The sequence below is a fragment of the Eriocheir sinensis genome, chromosome 19, assembly GCF_024679095.1.
Source record: "Eriocheir sinensis breed Jianghai 21 chromosome 19, ASM2467909v1, whole genome shotgun sequence".
Lineage (NCBI taxonomy): Eukaryota > Metazoa > Arthropoda > Malacostraca > Decapoda > Varunidae > Eriocheir > Eriocheir sinensis.
In genome coordinates this window covers 9,917,852-9,929,140 of record NC_066527.1, presented here as the reverse complement: position 1 = coordinate 9,929,140, position 11,289 = coordinate 9,917,852, and the positions used below count along the sequence as shown (strand labels likewise).

The 11,289-nt window shown below is 42.3% G+C and overlaps 2 pseudogenes; both read left to right on the top strand.

The window, feature by feature from the left end:
* The first annotated feature begins 474 nt into the window (after positions 1-474).
* Positions 475-1,110, top strand: LOC127000961 (cilia- and flagella-associated protein 251-like; annotated as a pseudogene).
* Positions 1,111-1,753: 643 nt separating this feature from the next.
* Positions 1,754-2,377, top strand: LOC127000960 (cilia- and flagella-associated protein 251-like; annotated as a pseudogene).
* The last annotated feature ends 8,912 nt before the right edge of the window (positions 2,378-11,289 follow it).

The following is an 11,289-nucleotide window of genomic DNA, read 5'->3' as shown; positions in this document are numbered from 1 at the left end:
CGTACCCGGGAAATGACAGTTCAGATACTAGATGTGCAGAGTTGGCACAAGTCTCTGTGATGGCTACCACATCTGGTTTCTCAGTTGCAATATACGCCCTAATTTCGTCCTTTTTGGGTAATAGACTGCGTGCATTTGTGTACAAAATGGAAATGTGACTCCTGGTTTGGCCGCGTCGTGTTGAATGAGTTCGCTTGTCGGGGGCGTCGTTAGTTGCACATTTTCTTGCAAGCAGCATCGACGCTACGGTTCGGTTGATCAAGGGTTGCCTTTGCCTTGCCCTCGCCTGCAGTTTTTTTAATAGCTTTTCGAGAAGCTTTCAACTACCTCGTTCAGGAGCCTTCCAAGCCGCGCCGACCCAACCTCGTTCAGGTGGAGGAGGAAGAAGAGGAAGAGGAGGAAGAGGAGGAAGAGGAGGAATAAGAATAAGAGGAAGAGGAAAAGGAAGAGGAGGAAAAAGAAGAGGAGGAGGAAGAAGAGGAGGAGGAGGAAGAGGAAGAGGAATAGGAGGAAGAAGAGGATGAAGAAGAGGAGGAAGAAGAGGAAGAGGAGGATGAAAAAGAGGAAGAGGATGAAAAAGAGGAAGAAGAGGAAGAAGAGGAGGAAGAGGAGGAAGAAGAGGAGGAAGAAGAGTAGGAAGAGGAGGAAGAAGAGAAAGAGGAAGAAGAGGAGGAAGAAGAGGGAGAGGAGGAAGAAGAAGAGGAAGAGGAGGAAGAAGAGGAAGAGGAGGAAGAGGAGGAAGAAGAGGAAGAGGAGGAAGAAGAAGAAGAAGAAGAGGAAGAGGAAGAAGAAGAGGAAGAGGAAGAAGAGGAAGAAGAGGAGGAAGAAGCGGAAGAAGAAGAGGAAGAGGAGGAAGAAGAGGAAAAGGAGGAAGAGGAAGGAGAGGAAGAGGAGGAAGAAGAGGAAGAGTAGGAGGAAGAAGAGGAACAGGAGGAAGAAGAGGAAGAAGAAGAAGAAGAAGAAGAAGAAGAAGAAGAGGAAGAAGAAGAAGAAGAGAAAGAGGAAGAGGAAGAAGAAGAAGACGAAGAGGAAGAAGAAGAAGAAGAGGAAGAAGAGGAAGAGGAAGAGGAAGAAGAAGAGGAAGAGGAAGAAAAGGAGGAAGAAAATTAACAGCGAGGTATACATAAATGATGTGTGTGTACGATATTTGTTTTGCGAGTGGAGATGTCTTTATTCTTCATCCAAACCTGAGACAAGCGACAGAAGGAAGGAGGGAGGGAGAGAGGGAAAGAGAGTTGCCTCCGTATTTTTTATACCCTTTTTTACTTTCCATTAGCTTCTTTTCACTCATTATTCACTATTGTTTTACACTAGTGATTCGGTACCAGTACTTAGTGTTCATGAGCGTTCAGATAAATGAGTACGATGCTAGGTGTTACGAGCGAGAAAATTTGAAAACGTCGGAGCTTATAGGGTTAAGCCTTGAATGTTGTGCTGGCTGCTGAGTCACTGCCTCGCTGACCGTCTCCCCAAGTTCCCACCATTTTGTCCTTTTCGTTTCCATCGCAGCTCCCGTTGCCATTATTAATCAAGGGTTGCCTTTGCCTTGCCCTCGCCTGCAGTTTTTTGAATAGCTTTTCGAGAAGCTTTCAACTACCTCGTTCAGGAGCCTTCCAAGCCGCGCCGACCCAACCTCGTTCAGGTGGAGGAGGAAGAAGAGGAAGAGGAGGAAGAGGAGGGAGAAGAGGAATAAGAATAAGAGGAAGAGGAAAAGGAAGAGGAGGAAAAAGAAGAGGAGGAGGAAGAAGAGGAGGAGGAAGAGGAGGAGGAAGAAGAGGAGGAGGAAGAGGAAGAGGAATAGGAGGAAGAAGAGGAGGAAGAAGAGGAGGAAGAAGAGGAAGAGGAGGAGGAGGAAGAGGAAGAGGATGAAAAAGAAGAAGAAGAGGAGGAAGAAGAAGTAGAAGAAGAGGAGGAAGAAGAAGAAGAAGAGGAAGAACAAGAAGAAGAGGAAGAACAAGAAGAGGAGGAAGAGGAAGAAGAAGAAGAAGAAGAAGAAGAAGAAGAGGAAGAAGAAGAAGAAGGAGAAGAAGAGGAAGAGGAAGAAGAAGAGGAAGAGGAAGAAGAGGAAGAAGAGGAGGAAGAAGAGGAAGAAGAGGAAGAGGAGGAAGAAGAGGAAAAGGAGGAAGAAGAGGAAGGAGAGGAAGAGGAGGAAGAAGAGGAAGAGTAGGAGGAAGAAGAGGAACAGGAGGAAGAAGAGGAAGAGGAGGAAGAAGAAGAAGAAGAAGAAGAAGAAGAAGAAGAGGAAGAAGAAGAAGAGAAAGAGGAAGAGGAAGAAGAAGAAGACGAAGAGGAAGAAGAAGAAGAAGAGGAAGAAGAGGAAGAGGAAGAGGAAGAGGAAGAAGAAGAGGAAGAGGAAGAAGAGGAGGAAGAAAATTAACAGCGAGGTATACATAAATGATGTGTGTGTACGATATTTGTTTTGCGAGTGGAGATGTCTTTATTCTTCATCCAAACCTGAGACAAGCGACAGAAGGAAGGAGGGAGGGAGAGAGGGAAAGAGAGTTGCCTCCGTATTTTTTATACCCTTTTTTACTTTCCATTAGCTTCTTTTCACTCATTATTCACTATTGTTTTACACTAGTGATTCGGTACCAGTACTTAGTGTTCATGAGCGTTCAGATAAATGAGTACGATGCTAGGTGTTACGAGCGAGAAAATTTGAAAACGTCGGAGCTTATAGGGTTAGCCTTGAATGTTGTGCTGGCTGCTGAGTCACTGCCTCGCTGACCGTCTCCCCAAGTTCCCACCATTTTGTCCTTTTCGTTTCCATCGCAGCTCCCGTTTCCATTATTTTATTATTTGATTTATTTATTAGATTTATTAGATAATTCTTCATGTCCGATTCTTTTTATTTTTTTAGGTTGCTATTATATATTGTTATTGTTATCAGCCTATGATCGAATACATCCATAATAACAATACATGCTATTTTTTTAATCGAAAAAAAAAATATTCACTTCATTCAGAGAGAGATTTACATAGATTTACATAGAAAATCAGACCACACAGACCCCATGGTCCAGACTTGGTGGTCTGTCCTTAAACCTAAATGATTTTACATTAATCAGAAGACTCCAAAACGTTGCACTTCTACTCTAGTTGATATTAAGTTGAAGGAAGTGACTGTCGAGCTTATTTTTGAAGGAGTCAATCGTGTTACACTGGACCACTGATGGTGGGAGCTTATTCCATTCTCGCACTACAACGTTGGTGAAGAAAAATTTGGTGCAGTCTGAATTTACTTGTCTACATCTGAGTTTTACGCCATTGTTCCTCGTGCGCAAAGTGTCATCGATCATAAACAATGTTGATCTGTCTACATTCGTGAAACCATTAAGTATTTTAAAACATTCGATCAATTTTCCTCGGAGGCGACGTTTCTCAAGAGAGAACATATTAAGGGTAGAAAGCCTTTCTTCGTAGGATTTGTTGCGCAAGGAAGGGATAATTTTCGTTGCTCGACGCTGAACACCTTCTAATTTAGCAATATCCTTTGCATGGTGGGGAGACCAAAACTGTACCGCATATTCCAAGTGGGGTCTGACTAAACTGTTGTAGAGCGGGAGTATTACATCTTTATTCTTAAATAAAAAGTTTCTTTTAATGAAGCCCAACATTCTGTTCGATTTATTTGCTGCATCGATGCATTGCTGTGAGAATTTGAGGTTTGACGCTATTTTGACAACAAGGACCTTGACGCATTGGATGCTTTTGAGTTTGACTCCGCGCATTTCGTGATCAAACTTCTTATTCCTCGTTCCAACTTGAAGGACCTGGCACTTGTCTACGTTAAAGGGCATCTCCCATCTATCCGACCAAGCTGAAATTTTGTGCAAATCCTCTTGGAGGCTTTGCCTGTCTTCGTCAGTGAGAACCGAGTTACCAATCTTTGTGTCGTCTGCAAATTTACTAATGCGGTTATTGAGTCCAACATCCACGTCGTTGATGTAAATAATGAAGAGCACTGGGCCAAGAACCGAGCCCTGAGGGACGCCACTAGTGACCGGCGCCCACTCTGAGTTAAATCCGTCAATCACTACTCTTTGTTGTCTGTTGCTCAACCAATTCGCGATCCATTGGAGAGAGAGAGAGAGAGAGAGAGAGAGAGAGAGAGAGAGAGAGAGAGAGAGAGAGAGAGAGAGAGTTTTCTTTACAGGAAATTTATTTGAGAATTTCATCAGAAGTCATTAATATAAAAAAAAATAATCCTTTGGGTACTAACGGTACCTGAGTTTTAGGCACCGGTACTACCGGTACTCAAATTAACGGTACTTGCCCATCCCTAGTGTAGACTCCTGGGCTGACTGCTTGAAGGGGTGGAAACACGGACCGCCAGGGATGCCAACCTCATCACTCACGCTATGTACGCAGTTATACCTATATATTTACCATTCCATCAACCATTTTATTATATATTATTATATATTATAATCACACTATATAGTGTAATCACACTAGCGTATGTATAATGCTTCAATTATCAAGATATCCATGTAGACTCTACATGGTTATCATGATAAACACCTCTACATTGTAGAGGTGTTTGCAGAGGCTACCAACCCAACTCGAAGAACCTCTAGCGAGGGAAGGAGTCGAGGTCAAGTTATAGTGCTCAACAGAAACGGGACACCGTGTAAGGGAAGCAGAGCCGTAGCAAGATTTTAATTTTTTTTTACAGCAGAGGAGTCAGTTCAAGGGCATAAAAAATAGGTAACAAATGTTAAAAAAAAAACGCTACTCACTGCTCCTAAAAAGAGTTAGAGGAGTGGCCGAAAGATAGGTCAATTTCGGGAGGAGAGGTGTCCTGTTACCCTCCCCTTGAAAGAGTTCAAGTCGTAGGCAGGAGAAAATACAGATGAAGGAAGATTGTTCCAGAGTTTACCAGCGTGATGGATGAAAGAGTAAAGATGCTGGTTAACTTCTGCGTAAGGGATTTGAACGGTAAAGGGATGAGCTTGAGTAGAAAGTCGTGTGTGGCGAGGCCGCGGGAGGGGGAAGGCATGCATTTAGCAAGTTCAGAAGAGCAGTCAGCATGAAAATATCAATCGAAGATAAAAAGAGAGGCAACATGGCGGCGGTACAGTGCTGCCGTCTGGGTTAAGAAGAGGCGGGAAAGAGGAAGAAGTGAAATTGGAGGAGATATTTTTGGCTAAGTGCCAGAAGTCTCTGGAAGAATTAGAGAAAGCAAGGTGTTGACATTTGCTATGGATAAATGAGTTTTTGGTAAGTCGAAGAATAGATTTGGCACGATTCCGGGCGGAAATGTAAAGGTCATGGTTAATGGGAGTTTGAAGGCTCTGGTACATTTTGTGAGCTGCCTCTCTATCTTTGACAGCACGAGAACAAGCGTGATTAAACCAAGGCTTTTTAGCATGGGGAGTAGAGAAAATACGTGGAATGTATGCCTCCATTCCTGAGACAATTACCTCTGTGATGCGCTGGGCACACACAGAGGGGTCTCTATCCTGGAAGCAGTAATAATTCCGCGGGAAATCGGAAAAGTACATCCTCAGGTCGTCCCACCGAGCTGAAGCAAAATGCCAGAAGCATCGCCTCTTCGGTGGGTCCAGAGGGTGTACAGGAGCGATAGGACAAAATACAGAAATAAGGTTGTGATCGGAGGAGCCCAACGGAGAGAACAGTTTGACAGAGTAAGAAAAAGGGTTAGAGGTGAGGAAGAGGTCTAGTATGTTGGGCCGGTCTCCAAGACGGTCGGGAATACGTGTAGGGTGCTGAACCAACTGCTCTAGGTCATTGAGGAGAGCAAAGTTGTAGGCTTGTTCACCAGGCTGGTCAGTGAAAGAGGATGAAAGCCAAAGCTGGTGGTGAACATTGAAATCTCTTAGGATGGAGATTTCAGCGAAGGGAGAGTGGGTCAAGATGTGCTCCACTTTAGAGTTCAGGTAGTCAAAGAATTTTACATAGTTAGTAGAATTAGGTTAAAGATAAACAGCACAAATGTATTTAGTAATAAAATGACAATGAAGTCTTAGCCAGATGGTGGAAAATTCAGAAGAGTCAAGGTCGTGGGCACGAGAGCGAGTGATGTCGTTGCGTACGTAGACGCAACATCCAGCTTTGGATTGAAATTGAGGACAGAGATAGTAGGAGGGAACAGAGTAGAGATTGCTGTCAGTAGCCTCAGAAACCTGTGTTTCGGTGAGGAAGAGAAGGTGAGGTTTAAAGGAGGAGAGATGGTGTTCCACAGAATGAAAATTAGAACGAAGACCGCGAATGTTGCAGAAATTGCTAAGAAAAAGGTTTGAGGAGTTATCAAGACACCTCTCAGGTCGGCAACCAGAAGGGGAGTCCACCCTGGAGGATTTTGTGGTCCCCACCCCCCCAGGCGGGGACTCCGAGGCTCTGTTGTTCAATGCCATTTTGAATTTTGAATTTTGGGAAAAGGTGTGAGTGTTGTGTGAATGTAGTGTGGTGTGGATAGAGAGAGGATCTGTCTTTTGAGAGCATGCTGAACTACTCTCTGGTGTAGATGAGACAATAGGGAAACGGTTAATGAGGTAATGGGAAGGGTCTATGGAGGGCTTCAGCACCCTCCTCAACGGGAGTGGCTTGCGCCCGTTCGGTAGGTGTCTTCCTACCTACTCCTACCTTCTTTTTCCAAGAAAACCTTATGCTTTGCAAAAGTTGTCATCAAAGATGTGTTGAAAGCAGCTGAATAGTAAATTCAAAATATATGATAGTAGAATAAACTTGATTTTTTTCAGGGAATATCTGCCTCTCCAGTCATCATCAAGAAGGAAAATGAGTACATTCTTTGAACTGAGGAGATGGAAGTTTCGCGGAGCATGACACTGACAAAAGCATTGGTTTGCTTTGTTGCCAGCCTATATGTGTTCAACTTGGCATACACTAAACTGTGTAGGAAATTTTTGTCATTTATTCAGAGGATCTTTTTAAAACATTCTGATAATGATAGAGTAGACAGGTCCGTTTTGCAGCTTCAGGAAAAAAATACATAACCTCAGTGGGCTTGGGTAGCATGTGGGTTGTTGTAAACTTTCAAGAACTCTTTGTATAAATTTTATGTTGGAGAGAATGCCTCTTTTTAATTTTTTTTTCTTCTTTTCTTTTCCAGTCAAGAGTGTTCAGTCAAGAGTCTTTGTTTCTTAAGACTGTATGGATAGCTAATTCAGTATGCCATGAACTTACAGCACCACCTATGACAAAAAAGCCCACTTCAAGATCATTCACCCACCACAATGACCTAGAGCATTCATGGTGGGTTGCGCTATGCCACCACCGCCTACAATTAGCTCGAATTAGGTGTTTTATGGCGAGCCCTTTTTAGGGTCCACTGTACCACAGCCACGACTCGTGAAAGCCCTGAAAAGGCTCTGCCGACGTTCTCGGGTTAACTAATTTCGTTAGTCGTACTTGACATAAGGCATTACTATTTTTTTTTGTCTGAGTGACTTATCTTTGCTGTCAGTGCCCTTTGGTCCCTTATTCTGGTCAACATGGGCGGCCACTCCTTGCCCGGTGAGATAAGTTGGCTAGTCTATGTAATCAAGAACCAAGCGGCCATCACTGTGTCAGGTGGTGGCTGCGAATACTATCCTGCTACCCCTAGGGCCATTGGGATTATAGGCCCAACGATCAGCCTCTCCTTGTAGAGCTATGTGGTGGGTGGGGGAGTAGGAGAGCATAATCCTCAATATATATATATATATATATATATATATATATATATATATATATATATATATATATATATATATATATATATATATATATATATATATATATATATATATATATATATATATATATATATATATATATATATATATATATATATATATATATATATATATATATATATGAGCTCAAGAGGTTGAGAGTGGATATTTTGGGTTCTCTAAGACGAAGATACTAGGCAATTTATAGGTCAGTAGTGGAGAATATACCTACTATTATTGGTCACGCCAGAGCGATGGTGCCCGTCTCAAAGCCGGATGCAGTCTTCTGTCGTTGGGGTTACTCCGGTTAATGAACATATGATGCTGGTGAGATTGAAGCACACCCTGGGCTCGTCTTTTTTTTTAACGTGCCAGCCTATTGCGCCGGTAGGCTTTCTTGAAGGGCCTGGTTGGTTACATAGATTTACATAGAAAATCAGACCAAACAGACCCCATGGTCCAGACTAGCTGGTCTGTCCTTAAACCTAAGTGATTATACATTAATCAGATGGCTCCAAAACGTTGCATTTCAACTCGATCAACTTCTAAGAAGTAACGGTCGAGCTCGTTTTTAATTAAAAGAGTCAATCGTGTTACACTGGATCACTGAAGGTGGGAGTTTATTCCATTTTCGCACTACAACGTTGGTGAAAAAAATTTGGTGCAGTCTGAATTTACTTGTCTGCATTTGAGTTTTATGCCATAATTCCTCGTTTGCAAAGTGCTATCAATCATAAACAATTTTGATCTGCCTACATTCGTGAAACCATTAAATATTTTAAAACATTCGATCAGTTTTCCTCGGAGGCAACGTTTCTCAAGAGAGAACATGTTAAGGGTGGAAAGCCGTAACAGTGATCCCGCAAGTACCACCACCTCTGTTACCAAACCTCTAGATAACTTAGAAATCCTTAGTTTCAATGCGCGTAACCTAAGAAAAAATTGATGAACTGAGATGTCTTGCTCTAACAGAAAATTTTGACATAATTGCTATAACCGAAACATTTATCGACACCACAAATATTGATTTAAGTTCCGAGTTCAACATAGATGGCTACAGACTCTTCAACAAAGATCGTGTAAACCGTAGAGGCGGTTGCGTCGCCCTTTTTTTCAAGAGCTATTTGCAACCCACTGACAAAACACCAAGAGACAATAACGTTGAACATTTGTGCGTGCGAGTAAACATTGCAAAAGTCAATTTAAATATATATGTCACCTACAGGCCTCCCGGGCAATCACTCGATGACGATCTTGAAATGTACAGCGTTTTAAGGCAGTCACTTAATAACAATGACTCACTGATATTGGGAGACTTTAACTTCCCCCATATCGACTGGGCGACACTGTCAGGTACAGAAGGCGAGTCACATTGAATGATCGAATTTCTAGAAGAAAATAATCTAAGCCAAGTGGTTTCTGAACCAACTCGACAAAATAACATACTCGACCCTGTTATAACGACCCAAGATAACCTAGTCAGTAATGTCACGGTAGGAGAACACCTCGGTTCTTGCGATCATAAATTAATGCGCGTCGACATTAGAGCTCAAACATCAGTGACTGAAAATAAAGTAAAGGTGCCCAATTTCAAAAGAGCTAACTTCGTAGAAATCCGACAAAAACTAACAGAAATACAACTATCAGATGACGGCAATGTAGAGGAAGCCTGGCTAAGCTTTAAAAATTACTTACTCACTCAGCAGAACACATTCGTCCCCTTATGCGAGAAGCGAATTAACACTAATAAAAGCCCACCATGGTTTAATAGCGAAATTAAACACTCAGTCAAGGAGATAAAATTGTTTTACAGGTTAAAGAAAGAACAAAGCACGCCCGAAAACATTAGACTTTATAATGATGCCAGGCGACGAGTAAAAAGATTAGTATGTCAGGCAAAGCGTAGATATGAAGAAAATATTGCAGCCAACTGTAAAAATAATCCGAAATCTTTCTTCAGTTACATAAACAACAGAGAGGCGATCAGAAGTGGAATTGGGCCTTTAACAAACAGCGACGGTGCACCAGTGACTGACAGCCAACACATTGCAAACCTCTTAAACAATTACTTTTCCTTGGTGTTTAATACTAACGGCGGAATTTTCAGTGAAGCTCTTCCCTCTTCGTCGAAGCGTCGCTTAGAGAGTGTGTTTCCGTGAAGAGATATTTTCAAACCCTAGTTTCTCTTCCCCCTTCGAAACAATCTTTCCGTGTAGTGTTGGTACTACTGCAAATCAAACAAACGTTGAAAACCGAAACATTAATGCATTTTAGGTACATTTCTTTAATGGAAAATATTGTGTGGCAAGTACTTATGTAAGCAGTGCTTGATATAGTGACATACACTATATATAGCAGAAAATTTACATTGATGGGTTTAATTGGTTGGTACCCGTGGCTATATTTGCTTCGCTCTGATATCGTCCCGTTACCTGTGGGCGGAGCTAAGGAGACCTCGTTAGAATAAACTGCTTTTATTTTCTTTATTCTCCTCCTGTTCCATGAGATCTCTTTCTCCCTTCGTTATTTCTCCCTTGTAAATATATTTTTAACTAGCCTTAGAGCTCCTATCAGTGGGTGGAAAATGGTATCATCTATATTGCTGAGCTTTGCTAAGCTCCACCCACAGGTGACGTAACGAGTTTGGAGATTGGCTCTGGGAAGCCAAGCACGGAGTACCACATAGCACCACATATTCATACAGACTTGTGAAACATTCGCCCGGAGGTCGAAGCCTAGCTGTCAGTCCGTCACTTTTAAATTTGTCCCAGCACTCTTCATGATTATGGTTTGAAGTGCCCGCCCTACAAACGCTTAAAAAGGAGAACTGTTGTGAATAGTTGAGTCTGAAGGGCGGGGCATGCTGGCTGGGAGGTGCGTTCCAGTGTTGGCTTAAATTATCATAGGAACCGTGAAGTCTTGAATAAACAGAAAAAAATAATGTTTCGCATTGTATGACTTTTTATATAAGGCCTAGAAAATTTAAATTGTTCTTATACCCAATTAATAATACAGCAACATGGAAAAATGTGGTAATAAAGCATTAAATGTGCGAAGATATTAGCGAAGAGCGGGCCTTCACCTCCTCTTCGTCAAGAGAGGAAATTAGTTCATTTCTTTCCCGCTCGCCGCTTGGCGCGCTGCATCAGAGACACTCCTCGTCACTGAGCATACCGTTTGGTCCACGAAGCCTTGTTTCCTCGCGGGAAGGGGGAAGAGATTCACTGAGAATACGGCCGTAACAGTCTTCCTCCCACTACCACCGACACCAGTACTAATGTAAATCTCGAGCATGCATTGCCTAATTTTGAAATAACTACCGATGAAGTCCTTAAAGCTCTCCATTCACTTAAAACAAATAAAAGTCCCGGACCCGACAATGTATATCCTATACTGCTCAAAGAAACAAACAGCGAAATAATATCCTCCCTCACAACCGTATTCAATATGTCCTTGCGACAAGGCATCGTCCCTTCGGATTGGAAAAAGGCTAACGTGACACAGATTTTTAACAAAGGAGACAAAAAAATACCAGGTAACTACCGACCCATTAGTCTAACTTCAATTGTAGGTAAGCTATTTGAGAGCA